At 43.3% G+C, this 14,521-nt stretch overlaps 1 long non-coding RNA gene across 1 annotated transcript in view; it reads left to right on the top strand.

The window, feature by feature from the left end:
- Nucleotides 1-8,110, top strand: part of LOC121139168 — a 21,323-nt gene extending 13,213 nt beyond the window's left edge. Inside the window, exons 2-4 of the long non-coding RNA XR_005876010.1 lie at nt 916-991; nt 7,309-7,428; nt 7,855-8,110. This is a non-coding gene — a long non-coding RNA (uncharacterized LOC121139168). The remainder of the gene's footprint in view (nt 1-915; nt 992-7,308; nt 7,429-7,854) is intronic.
- Nucleotides 8,111-14,521: the final 6,411 nt, after the last annotated feature.

A 14,521-nucleotide genomic window follows, 5' to 3' on the forward strand; every position in this document is an offset into this window, starting at 1 on the left:
GGTACTTTTCTCTTAAACTCTTACATGGTGGCTTTACCCTGAAGACGATGAGATAAGGGTTTGCTCACTGCTTCTGAAAGATGTCTTAGACTAGGTAGTTTATCAATAGGAGAATCTATGACTCTGGCTTCTGAAGAGTGGGACATTTGAGGCTGAGGCTGGAGCGCCTGAGAAAAGCTGCCATCATCCACAGTGTGTGGCTACTGGACTCTCACATGGAAAGCTGGCAAGAGGAGCAAAAAGGCTCCTTTTAACCCTTTCATGAAAATGCTAATCCCATTCCTCCCCAGGAATGGGATCGAGCCCTTTGATCTAATCACCTCCCCTACTTCTTGCTACTATTAAGAGTTAGACATTTGTAGAGACAAAGCATTTAAGCTCAGTTGTAATCAGGAGAGCGATGTCATAATTATTAGTTAGATATTCCACCCTGGTTCAGGTACAGAATCTACACATTCAAGCCCAAGGAACCAGTTGAAATGCAATAATTACATATCAAGTAGAAGATAATCATTCCGTGAACTGAAGTCAACAGTAAAGGTTAAGGAAATGGGATGTTCTGCTGGAGACTGCATTAATTAAACTTAACTAGAAGTGGAGTAAGGGGACCATCAAATTGCTGAATAAGCAAACAGCTTAGGCTTTGATGACACCCACTGAAATAAAAAGCGTTAGAGGGACATTACAATTGGCAGGAGACTGTTTCCTTGTCATGTATACCCCCACCCTCTCTATATGCATGATCACACCGAACACACATCTACAGTGCAGGAAAGGTCACAGAAGTGTAGCCACAGACTGTAAGCAAGCTTGGCTCCATCGTCTGAACGGTCCACAGTCAGTGAAGTAAAGCTGATGTATAGAGGAGCCGATTTGCAAGCTCATAAACAATGCCTTCTCTCTGCTTCCTCACAGGGAACAGGATGAAAAAGCTCAGAGAGCCACGACCCTTAGTGACACCACTGAAGAGAACATTTAGGAACTTCTATTAGTGAGTGAACAAGAATGCGTCTGTTTATTTTTAAATGAATGATTTAAATAATTATAGGTGTGACAGCTAAATGCAGTTATTTAAATTGATTGAATGTTTTGAAAAACTTCCTGAGATTTAAAACGCTAACAAAATTTTTATGATATATTTAGGCAAGACACACCAGTTCATTCCCACTATCATTCCTTTCCCCATTTGAAGTAATAGAACAGTATGTGGTCTACATCATCTGAGAGGTTTTAAAAGAAGCAAAATGTAATATGCCAAACACTCGATGTGCTGCTGGCATTTAATAAATGTCAAAAGAGAAGGAGAACATTTGTCACTGAAAGTGTAATTTGGATTTCAACCTTTTTAGAGGATTGCTTTTTTTCCCAAGATGTATTCACAAAAGTTCAAGATCCCGTTTTAAAAGGCTGGATGAAGAAAAAAAAAACACAATTGTTCTACAAAAGGATGGACCAGTATTAGTATATCATGAGTCTTTACGACCTACAAAGTACTATGCTGGCTTAGGCAGACAAAAGTGGAGGCAATTTCCATCCGTCGATCTCACCGTTAAGAGGCTCATGGTTCATTAGAGGAAGACAAAAGACTTAAGAAGAAATGTCCTTAATATGGAGAGATGTGGTGGTTAATTTCAATAGTCAAATTGAAGTCTGGAATCATTTGGGAGACTTGTCTCTGGGAGAGCCTATGGGGGATTATCCCAATTTAGAGAAACTTCTGACAGATATGTAAAGATATTTCTTGGGAGGATTAACTGCTTTGGGGAGGGGAGGTGTTTGGTACCCTTTGCTGGTGACCCAGATGTAAGGGGAGAAGCTGTTGTTTTCAGCCTGCCTTTGCCGTACCTTCTTGTTGCTGCTGTTTCTGGAATTCAGCTTCTTTGACCTTCTGATGTGGACTGGAGACCAGTGGCATTCCAGAACCCTCCAGGCCTTCAGCAACATCACTGTTGAGGTATCTAGTCTCATGGACTGAGCAGCTAGCTACCAAGTTCTCAGACTTTCCAGTGTGTAGAGTCATGATGGACTACACAGTGTATCATGCAAGCCAGTGCAGTAGGTCTTCTTTTAATATATATTCATATTATTGATTTTTCCCCTAGAGAACCCTACACTATTCTATTAGAAACCTGCGTTATAAAAGTTTGTATCACCATTTCCGTTGGTCTGTCTTAGTCCTACAACATAACTACATATGGCAACCACATAGGTCCTAGGTCCTAGGGGAGAGCTGAAAAATACTGAATCAGCTATTTGGAACCTACCCTACAGATGATGATTTAGCCCATATGGGTTACATCCAGACATGACATTTGTCAGATCTTCCCTGTGAATTCTAATATGAGAAAACCTGAGAACATTGTCTTACTGGAGCATGTAAGACTCCAGCTGATAACAATTATTGTCTTTGGTGGGGCCTTTTGTCTGTCTCTTTAGACTTTTCACATGTCAGAACAAATAAACAACAACTACTGATAAGCTAGATAATGCTACAGAAAATTTCTCAACACTAACCCCACATACTGCTTTAGGGACTGCTGGAGTCATGTGCAAATCACAAGTGTTAGGAAAAGGAATTTGACCCAGAGTAACCTTCTGTCCTCTGGGATTTTTTTAAACATTATTCTACAGTAAATGACTTTGTCAGAGTTTTAAAGAAAGACTCCCAAAGCAAGAGTTAAAGCAACATGACAGTATTTCCTCTAAAATCATTATAGGAGGTTAAGGTAGTCATTTTTAATTTAATGTCTAGAACTTAGGGCAAAACATTGATGAATTTTTGAATCATTATAATTTATATTTTTCCTCAAAACACTAAAATGTACTGGTTCTAGAGATGTACTAGGAATGTCTATGCTTTGGAACAGTCTTACTCTTTGTAATAAAGATGAAAGGGAGAAAGGAGTGCCTAGTCAGGGTTTAACTCTGGAATCTGGAGAGCCAGAAGCAGGATGTGGGATGCTAATCAGATTTCATGGTTTTAAGGCTCCCAGGAACTACAAATTCCCCTCATGTACAAAACAACCAGACCAGCTGCTGATTTCTGTTAGCATGCTAGACAATACACATGCTGACCAAGACAGTGATTTTTTTATTGCACTGAATATATTAATCCTTCAGTATATCATTGGTACCAATTCTTGTAAAGAGAAGCTTTTTCCTTGAGAGAAGCCTTCCTGCCAGCCTGGTTCTAGAGCCGCATGAGTCCCAAATAAACACACAGGAGACTATATTAATTATGAAGCTGTTGGCCTTGCTTGTTTCTTACTGGCTAGCTCTGACTTAAGTAATTACCCCATAATTGTTAATCTAAGTATTTCTCTTACCGGAGAACAGTTCCGGGCTTCCTACCCCATGGCGTTACATGTTGACTCTCTTGTGTTTCTCCTTCCCAGAGTCCTCCTGGACTCCTAGTCCCACCTATCTTGGTTCCCTATAGGCCAGCAGCGCTTTATTGACAAATGCACAGGACTTCCCCCAACAAATTCTGAATCCTACTCAGTGTCAACCTCTTTGACCAGACACAGAAAAGTCCTGCTGGCCTTGATGTGAGAGTCTGTGCCTGTGACTTTCTCTTAAAACAATCATCTTGGGAGAGACCAAGTTCCCCCCTAATTCTGTGATATAGGAAGATTGGTGTGGAAGGAGAGAAGGAGCCAGAGAAAGAAGACTGCAAGTCCTTCCTTACTGAGCTCCTTCTAATGAACTGGATTCTCTCAAGAAAAGCCCCACTGTACAAACTTCAGAGAGAGGGTTGTGGTGTGTAAATGCCCTATCAAGGGACAGGTGCTATGAGGGCCAGAGCTTTGGGGCTCTTTCCTCAGCTCACTAACTCAGGACACCATTCCCATTCTTGGAGATACCTTTTTTCTTGATCAGCTGTCTGTGGCTCCATGTTTATCCTTGGGTCCCTGGTACAGTCCTTTGCTCTTGGACACAAGTGCCTAGAATCTTGTCCTCTATGAGCTTGGATCTGCAGCTCAGCACTCCTAGCATTTCTCTGACTCTGCTTCTCCGACCTCCACACTTCACTTAAAAGGCATGGTGTGGAGGTCGGAGAAGCAGAGTCAGGGAAATGCCTTCCATACCCCCTTCTCCTGGCAGCTATCAAGGTTTTCAGCTTTCCCATCCTGTTGTTTTTCTTTTAATGCAAGCATTCACAAGTTTTCTTCCAAGTTTGTTTGTGAATTTTTTTATCCGTGCAGCTAAGAATCAAAAGGAAAACTCAGTTTCCCTGTTAACATTAGTGCTCACAGCGAGCTCACGTGCTTACACTAGAGCATTGCTCCATGTCTTGATGGTTGCTTGGTTACTCTAAGCTTCTGTCTTCACCAATGCCAGAAACACACATGTAGATCTCTGCTGGTCAATACTCAAATTTAAATCCCAATTCTTTCTCATGGAACACAGCCAGGAAAAATGAATAAGTCTCCAAGAAGTGATGTGTGACTTTCTACTGATCAAGGAAAAGACAAAGAGAGGGAGAAACAAAGAAAGAAAAGTTCGGGGAAGTCCAGCTTCAGGAGAAGCCCAGAAAGTGTCCTAAACAAGGGAAAGCTTTGTTGCAGAGATAGATTGAAACCCCTGTCTTTTCCATTGATAGGAGCTTCCGGTTGACCATTAGTGCTTCTATTACAAAAGAGTAGTTTCAGAGCTACTCCGTATCTTTGAATTCTCATATCTATCTGTTCAAAACAACCTTTATGCCAAAGAAGCACATTTGTGATTGGCATAGTCTGTCTTTTGCAAAAGTTGAGTACTTGTTCTCAGAGAGTTGGGAGCCCTATGTGCTGATATTCCCTGGTGATGCCTGCTTGTCTTTGTGGAGACACACATAGTCTGCCCATCCCCTCACACCCCCCTCCCCCACCGAATAGACATAAAGCTTACTTGAACTGAAAGTACCTGACTTAATAGAAAAGGATTGGAGCATGGTAGCACACATCTTTAATTCCAGACCCCAATTAAATGCTTTACACACACACACACACACACACACACTCTCTCTCTCTCTCTCTCTCTCTCTCTCTCTCTCTCTCTCTCTCTCAGTGATAAAACAGCAGGACAGTAGGGGCTGTCACTGTCTCTATGGGTTTGGGTTTCCCACTATGTAGTACTGGCTGTCCTGGAATTCATTATGTAGGCCAGGCTGGCCTCAAAGTCACATAGATCCAACTACCTCTACATCCTGAGTGTGGGATTATTTATTTATTTATTTATTTATTTATTTATTTATTTATGTTTATGAGTGTTTTGTTGGCATGGATACATGTGCACTGTGTGAATACAGAGACCAGAAGAGAGCATCAGATCTCCTGAAACTGGAGTTATGGGTAGTTATGAGTTACCATGTGGGTGCTGGGAACTGATCTCTGATCACCTTCAAGAGCCACAAGTGTTCTTAATTGGTGAACCAACTCTGCAGCCCCTGGGTACCTTTTCTACTGTCAGGGATAAGCCGTTTATCAGTCTGCGCTGTGTGAGTGGTGCCAGTCATCCTGAGTTGTAGGTACAATGGCTATCTCTGAGTAGCCCTTGCAATTTGGCCCACAGTCTTCTATCATCGTATTGAATAAGCAAAAGCATCTTAATGATGTGCGGAACCTTGTGACCAGTGACCAGATCTGTTTGTTATCCATGCCCTTGATATGAGATTGAAGTAGAGGAGGTACACTCTGGCTTGAATAAAGTCTCTTTTATTCTAACATTGTATGAATCCCCTTTCCTTGACAATAGTGGCAATCTACTTATCTTGCTGCAGCCATGAATTATGCTTATCTCAGTAAGTCCCCAAAACATCCATTTGTAAAGAAGCAGTACTGTCTATATTTGTACTTAATGTGATCTTTGTAGGATTCCCAAAATGCTTTTCTATAGAATGTGCAGATAGCTATCAGAATGAACAATTCCTAGACATCAACTATATGTCCACATACTTTCAATGAACAAAGAGAATTTGAAATTTACAATAGCATAAAAATATACCATGGCATTCAATTGTCTGCATTTTTTGTAATCATTGGTATTATCATCAAGTAATGATTTTTCTATAATCAGTATAATGCACATCCACTTCTTTGAAACAAAATGATGTTGGCAGTCTTTTTTGAAGATGTATGATTTTACAGCTAGGCAGGACTCACAGGGGGTCACAGAGACTGATGTGACAAACATAGACTCTATGGGTCTGCACTAGGACCTCTGTATGTGTGTTATAACTGTGTATCATGGTGTTCTGGTGGGTCTCCCAACAGTGGGGGTGGGGTTGTCTCTGACTTTTTTCTGCACTTGGGACCCTTTTCCTCCTACTGGGTTGATATTAGGGTTGTGTACAATCTGATTTCATCTTGCTGTGCCATGCTCTGTTGATATTCTTGGGATGCCTGATTTTGTTCTTTGAAGGGAAATAGAAGAGAAGTGGATCTGGGGGACAGGGGATCTGGGGGAAAGGACCGAGAAGAGTAGATGAAGGGATAGCTGTTGGGATGAAATAATGCGTAAGAGAATAATAAAATGATTTATGATTTTAAACATTCATTTTGAATTCTCTCTTTCTTTCTGAGTGTGTGTGTGTTCAAGTAAGATGGCACTGGAGTTACAGATGGTTGTGAGCTGCCCAACATGGGTATTGAGAACTGAATTCAGGTCCTAGGGAAGAGCAGTACATGCTCTTAGTCGTTGATCCCATTTTTTGATGGTTTCCTATGCCATATTTCTTCTTGTAGGTACTGTCTAAATCATTTGTCCATCTGGAAAAATTAGTTATTTTCTCATTGTTGGGTTTTCAGTATTTTTGTTGTTTCTTTTTTTTACAACATGGGGTTTTTACAGGTTTGTGATTCTATTTGGGTAAATTTGACAAAAAATATAAAACCTGTATCCTAAGAACTACAAAATGGTCTCAGAAATTGAAGATACATAACAGATGACCTCCATATGTTCTATGGTCACAGACCATCAGCCTCAGCATTGCATAGATATTAATTCTCTCTACAAAGATCTATAGGTTCAAAGCAACCCCAGTAAAAACCCAATAGGAGTTTTTACTATTTTATTAATTTTTAGGAGTAGAAATTTTATTTTAAAAATTATATAGAAATAAAAAGAATAGAGGATAGCCAAAAATTAGCACAAAATTTAAACAACTGGTAGTTACTGAGCATCTGTAATCCATTATGAGGAACATTCCCAGAATGCATCAGTCTCCTCTCACACTTCAGTGTTTGAGCAAGCAAGGTGTGCAGATAAATGTCTCTGAAGTAATTCAGGATGGTGAATAAGGAAAACATGGTCTGTGTTTGTGTTTAGGAAAAGCAGGAATCTGCAAGGACTGAAGCCTGTGTGGTGGGCAGATGTGTGGGACAGCTGGCTTTCCAAGCTTAGAAGAGCCTGGTTCATTGGAGAAGCCAAGACGCCAGGGCATTTAAGGTAAAGAGATAGAGAGAATCTGGAAGAAAAGAGGATTTTACTTTTGGGGACAGGGTTTAAACTGTCCAAGTTTCTGGGTGGGCTCAATGCACAGAGGGATGGAGGAGGAAGAAGGGGGGAGGGATAGGAAGATGGGGAGGAAGGAGGGCGGTGGAGGCGGTACTTTCCAAGAGGCTGAATCAGCTTATTAGCTGTGCTCATATGAACATACTTCTCTATCCAGCAGGGAAATGTCATTGCCTTTACCAGCTCACCTCTAAGTTCCTTCTTGTCCCCTCTGGACAGTGGAGGACGTAAACAATCACCTTCATCAACTATACCTCACCGCTGGGGAGGACAGATGATTGCCCCTTTGTTCACAACTCAGCAGATTCCAGTTTTCAGTGGAGGGGGCGGAGTGCTTTAATCTCTTTCCCTTCACTTTAGGATGCTCCTGCCAGGCCTGATGGGCTGCTCTCCAAGTGTAGAGACAGTAAACAGGGCTGACTGCTTCCAAGAAAACCAAGCCCAGCTCTAAGCGTGCCAGGATCACTTTGCCAGAGAAAGTCAGGCATGAGTGAGCGGACACATTTGGAGTGACCATGTATTTGTCCTCAGGGATACTGAGGTGAATGTGCTAACTGGGACTGGACGTAAGGCAGAATTTCTCTTTTGTATGTGCACATGTGTTCACACGCATATGGAGGCCAGTGGTCAACACTGGGTGCCTTTTCCCAATCATTCTCTATGTTATGTTTTGAGATAGAGTCTCTCACGGTGTCTGAAGCACAGATAGGTGCCCAAGAAGACCCAGGAATCTGCCTGTCTCCACCCCCTCAGTGCTGGAATTACAAGCACATGCCACCACTCAGCTTTTTATGTGGGTTCTGGGAATTGAACCCAAGTCCTATGCTTTCTGGGAGGCAAGAGTTCCCTCTTCCACACCCAACAGGGAGCTTTCTAAGAAGAGCATCATCACAAACTGGTTTGTTGCAGCTTTCTCAAGTCCTGCCTTTATTTTCCTGCACTCCCGATGGTTTTCCTTCCTCTCTCCCTTCCTTCCTGTTTCCTTTCTTTCTTTCCTTTTTTTCACTTTTTTTTAAAAGACAGGGTTTCTCTGTATTGTTTTGGAAGTTGTCGGTTCACCCTGGCCTAGAACTCACAGAGATCCACCTGCCTCTGCCTCCCGAGTGCTGGGATTAAAGGCGTGCACCACCACCGCCCGGCCTCTTTCTTTCCTTTTTAAAATCAGGGTCTTGATATATAGGTCTGACCTGGGACTCCTGAGTCTTAGACCTGGGATGACAGGCATGTGATGCCACACCCACCCTTTGTTCAAGACTGGATTTGGGGAACGATCATTTGCTGTTGGGCAGTTTAGTGGCCTCCGGAGAACTCCTGGATTAAGTCCAAATGGAATGTGGTTTCAGCAGGGCTTTTCTCTAGCCCTGTGTCTCTGATCTCTCCACATTTGCTTCAGGAATGCTGGCTTTCACTTTGATCTTCATTCTTCTCCCACATGACCTTCTCCCTCAGAGTTTTCCACCTTGTTCCTATGAGGAAGCTGGGTAGATGTTAGTAGGATTAAAAGTCTTTTGGGATGGGCCTCACCCTCAGGATCTGAACTTTTCTGTTATACAACGGGACGATTCAGCAAATGGCTCACCTTTGCCTTCTAAGCAACAGGCATTTTGCATTTCTCTTGTGATCCCTTTACAAACTGGCACCCATATCACACAGCAGGTTGAGGTTTGAACCAGGAGAATTCATCAGAAATGTTTCAGAATCCCAGAATTGGACAGCTAGAGTACACTTCACAGACAAGAGCAAGTGAAAAGCAAGATGGTTTGTGTCACCAATTCATCAGCATGTGTTTAGGAGGCACTGACACCCCTGAGGACTAGGAAGGAGAGGGAAAGTTCCCAGCCGCAGGAGATTCCCCTGCCTTGCAGCTACAGGGGTTGGTTAATGTCATAGATGAGCTATGCCAGAAGCATAGCATATGAATGCATTATCAATGGGTAAATTCTGACCTTGTGGAAAGACACAAACATGTCTTGTCCATGCTTCTGGCACAGTGTACTCATGACATTAATCAAGTCCTGTTGTTGGAAGGCAAGGAAATCTCCTGCCTTCGCACTGCTGGACATCTTGTTCTTCCTGTGACCCAGGCTCTGCCCTTCATTGGCTCATGAAGCTCTCCTATATTTCTGATGAATTGAGATGCTTACGTGTTCACATGAGCCCAGTCTACCTTGGTAAGTTTACGGGTGGTACCTTTCACTCTTAGGACTATGTTTTTTTCAGCCTGTGCTTTGTGGATGGTGATGGGCCGGTGAGGGTGTCTACATGGACAATGAGATGCTGTACTCAAAATGAAGCCAAGTGCTGCTTATAAGAGTCATCATAGCAAGGCACCACCTGAAAGCAATGATTTTACAGACAGTGACTCAGAGCACGGCACAGACTGATCTCAGCAGTTAGCCACAGACTCAGGTCCATAGCCTAGCCCACTGCCTTCCTTTCCTTGGATTCCAAAGGAAATTGGAATCATAAACTGATAACAAAAAATGAACTTACAGTTTGGCCAAAGTGGGGAAAGAAGTGACATAATTTTTTCTGCTCGCCATTAGTAAATGAATGCCTTAAAATTTCCAGAAAGCCTTGAGGCAAAGGTCAGAAGATGAACAGATTTGGCTGTGAGACAGTTTAATGAACACTTTTCTTGAGTGGTTGGGGGGACAGAAACCTCAGATTATCTTCATTGTTCTTCCTAAACATGGTGGGGGGGCACACATGTCTTTCTTTTATAGATTTGTTTTACTTTTAATTATGTGTATGTATGAATGAGTATGTGCCTCTGCATGCAATGCCCATGAAGGCCGTAAGAGGGCATCAGATTCCTGAGCACTGCAGTTGCAGATGGTTGTGAGCTGCAAGTGTTCTTAAACTCTGAGCCGTCCCTCCAGCCTCAAGTGTGAATGTCTTCTCAGTCCCACCATGCCTCCAGCTCCTCTCTCTCGGCAGGGATCATGGGTGTAATTTAGATTTGTGAAAGTGACAGAAACAATAATTCCAACAACATCTTTGCAAAAAAATTATTCATTGGGGATTAAAACACTTATATGTACGTATGTCAAGATGTCTTGAAACTCAAGAAGTGATTTTCAAGGTAAAGTCTGCTTGTCCCTGTGCCTGGACATCATTCAATTTCACCACTCTTCAAGGTCTGTCAACTGTTTTCACAGGTTTTCTGAAACAAACCGTTCCTTTTGCTAATTTGTACGGCCAACTGTATGTTCTTAAGCAGAGGAAAACATCAGACTGTTTTCACCCTGCCCCTTGAGTTGGTATCTTCTCTTTATGTTGGGGTTTTTGCTAAGCTTGACTAGAAATTCTTTAAAATGCATCCATTTATTTCCCTCAACCTTGTTTATTTTAGAACCCCCCTCTTGTGTACATTAGCGTGCATGTGGGCAGGTGTACATGTGCCATTGTGCACATGGAGGTCAGAGGACAGGGGCCAGTGTTGGTCTTTGCCTTCCACCCTGCTTGGGACATGGTCTCCTGGTCTTGTTCTTTTCCCCACTGTGTACACCAGCATAGCTGACCCTCAAGCTCTGGGTGGGGGGTGTTGTTAAAACGTTTAGGTTTAGCCAGTAAGGAGACACAGACCGCGACTCAATGATCCCATGTGGAGTTTATTGGTGGACGGGGAGGGAAAAGGGGAGGGGAGAGAGAGAGAGAGAGAGAGAGAGAGAGAGAGAGAGAGAGAGAGAGAGAGAGAGAGAGAGAGAGAGAGAGATAAGAGAGATAAGAGAGATAAGAGAGATAAGAGAGATAAGAGAGATAAGAGAGATAAGAGAGATAAGAGAGATAAGAGAGATTAGAGAGAGATAAGAGAGAGAGAGAGATAAGAGAGAGAGAGAGATAAGAGAGAGAGAGATAAGAGAGAGAGAGATAAGAGAGATAAGAGAGATAAGAGAGATAAGAGAGATAAGAGAGAAAGAGAGAGAGAGATAAGAGAGAGAGATAAGAGAGAGAGAGTAAGAGCAAGAGCAAAAGAGTAAGAGAGAGTAAGAGAGGAAGAGGAGTAAGAGAGAGTAAACGGGCAGGGGTCAGTCCCTTAAAGGGGTCCTTTGCACCTGCCTGGTTCTCACGGAACTCTGGGCTGGCCAGAGTGTTGCCTGAGCGCATCCTGCCAGGTAACAGGGCAGGCCAGAGTAATGCCTGAACCTTTCAGGGGGAGGTGTCTCTAATTTCCAGCTCCCACCAATCTGGAGAAGAGCAGGAATTAGAGATGTGTGTTAACCACATCCTGCTTTGCGTGGGTCCTGGGGCTCTGGGGTCCTCATGCGTGTCACAATGCCTTACCCACAATGCCTTACCCACCGAACCATCTCCCCAGCCCAGGGTTCTGGTCTTGTCATTCTTGATTGTTATTGTTAGATCTCAGAGCTTCTTCTGGCTGACATCTCTGTTTATTTAGCCATGTAGTTCCAGAACAATCTATTGATTTTACTGGTAACTTCTGCTTTTCTTCTCACCTTCTTGAAGGCTCTTCCGGAGGCTCCGTCTCTACCTCCTCTTTCCTAAGCTAAATGATCCACAGAGGTCTGCGCTTTGCTGTCTCCCTCTCCCTGTTGTCTGTCTGTTGTCTTATTTGATTAGGAGGTTGCTGACCTCTGCTGAACACCTGTGCTCTTCTGGACAGACATGCTTCCACCCCCTCATGTCCTGTTTGGCAAGTCTAAGTCCACCAGCATGTCCAAGACTGCGTTTCCTCCACTATTTTTTAGTTTTGTGTTTTGATTTGGGGTTTTCCTGTCGGTCAACTTGAAACACCTTTGTCAAGGTTTCCTTCTTGTTTGTCCCTCACCTTCGTTCCTGACCTTGCTCCATTGCTTGCCACATCGCCATGAATTCCTGCTGATTTGTCTCCTTCAGCACGTGTTTCCTTCCTAAATCACTGTAGAACCACTGCTGTCTCATCCTTAATCCTGTCTTCATTCAAGGCTGCTTCTATATACTTCTAGGGAAATATTCCTCAACAGAATTTTAATTTTTTCACTTATTCTTTGGCAGCCTTGCACACGTGTGTAGTGTGTCCTGGTGATGCTTACCCACTATCCTCCCACACACCAGCTCCTGCTGGACCTCTTCTCCCAACAACCACCCCTGCCCCCCACTTGTGCTTTTTTTTGTTTTTTGTTTTTGGTTTTTACGAGACAGGGTTTCTCTGTATTGTTTTGGAGGCTGTAGGTCCAGCCTGGCCTCGAACTCACAGAGATCCGCCTGCCTCTGCCTCCCGAGTGCTGGGATTAAAGGCGTGAGCCACCACCACCCGGCGTCCTACTTATGCTTTTACACCTTCTCTCGAAGAGGGCATCAGATCAGCTTCTGTTGTTTGGCTGCTTGGTTTTGAGTCAGGGTCTCAGCAAGTTGCCTGAGAAATCCATCTTCATCTTCATCTTGCTTCTGCTGTGTAAATCTACCACACCCAGCTCTTAACTATAAACTTTAAAACGTTTCCTTAGTGTCTTCCAAATATGAGGGCAGTTTTTGAAAAGTTTCCCCAGTGTCTACCAAATAAAGTCCAGCCTCCTTATCAGGGCTTTGGCTTTAATCTCATTTGCTGAGCAAATGTTTACAAAGTCCTTGTTATTTGACAGGTAAGAAAGACAGGGTAGAAAGATGGGGGAAATTAAGAGGAAATAGGAAGGGAAAAGCAATTCATACCACAAAGTCTGGGAGAAGTTTCTTACCAAATGAGAATCAAGAAATCTAGCACAATTAACATTGCTTTGAAGTTTGCCTACCTAGAGACAATATTCCTTTATACAGAAAGGTTTCAGGTAAGAAAGCTACAGGCTGGACAGATGGCTCAGCAACTGAGGGTGCTTTCTGACCTTCCAGAGGATCCAAGCTTGGCACCTCTAGAGATACTTTATAATCCCACTAGCAAAAAATGTGAGGAGGGGGAGGGGGTATAACCAGAGCCACTAGAATCTTGAGATTTCTCTCTCTCTCTCTCTCTCTCTCTCTCTCTCTCTCTCTCTCTCTCTCTCTCTCTCTCTCTCTGTGTATGTGTGTGTGTGTGAAAACCTACCCTTAAATTTATGCTAAACTCTTCCTAATAAATTCCAACTCTGCTTATCAGCTCATTCTGAAATTCTTTTCTTGCACTAAGAAACCCATCTTTTCCGAGTAAAGTCTCTGAAAAGAACTAAGGCCACCTGTGGTGGCCTCTGGGATGGGCAGAGCATTGTCCCAGCCTGCTGCACTGACAGTAGACATTATAGGAGGGGATGCCTTTAGATACCCCATGCGTGTCATGGTCTAGTACGAGACCAGTAAAGGGATGGTGGGGAAGCCTGTGAGGGATAAGCATAAGCTCTCCATGAACACACGAGAGGGGGCTCAGCTCACGGCCAGGGAGATTGCTTCTAAGAAATGCCATCAGCTGGGATGGGCAAATACTATGCTATATTAAAAAATGGAAAGCAGGGATGAATGAGTTTCTAGGAGGAGCCAGCAGCATGGCTTTTCACCTACCTTCTCCAGCCAGACCTTCCACCAGATCCTCTAAGTCACCCTAGCCACACCGAGAATTCCAGGTGTTTTCCAGTTGTTCTGAACACAGTTTGTCAGCTTCCTGTTCAAGTATGAGCATCCTTGACCACTCATCTAAGCCACCTCTAGGTCCAGGCTCTGGGGTTGGAAAGCTGTTTTGTCAGTGTCTGTACTTCCACAGATACCCCCTCCCTCTCTTCCTCCCTCCCTCCGTTCCTCCTTCCCTCCCTCCTTTTCTATTGACATGGCCTCATATATCCTAGGATGGCCTCAAACTCACTATGTAGCAGAAACTGGCCTTGAACTTCTTGATCTTCCTTCTGACTGCAGTCATTATAGACCAGGACCTGTACTACCTGGATTTATAAAGTTCTGGTGATTAAATCCAGGTCTTCAATCCAGTAAACAAGCTCTCTATTAACTGAGTTATACTCCATGCACCTTTTCATGGAGCATACATGTCTATGTCAATGTTCCACTGATTTCCTATTCCTCTTCCATGGTTTTTCACATTTATGTACTGTTTGGATGTGTGCCACAG

Source organism: Mesocricetus auratus, unplaced genomic scaffold (assembly GCF_017639785.1).
Source record: "Mesocricetus auratus isolate SY011 unplaced genomic scaffold, BCM_Maur_2.0 Super-Scaffold_6731, whole genome shotgun sequence".
NCBI classification, from domain to species: Eukaryota; Metazoa; Chordata; class Mammalia; order Rodentia; family Cricetidae; genus Mesocricetus; species Mesocricetus auratus.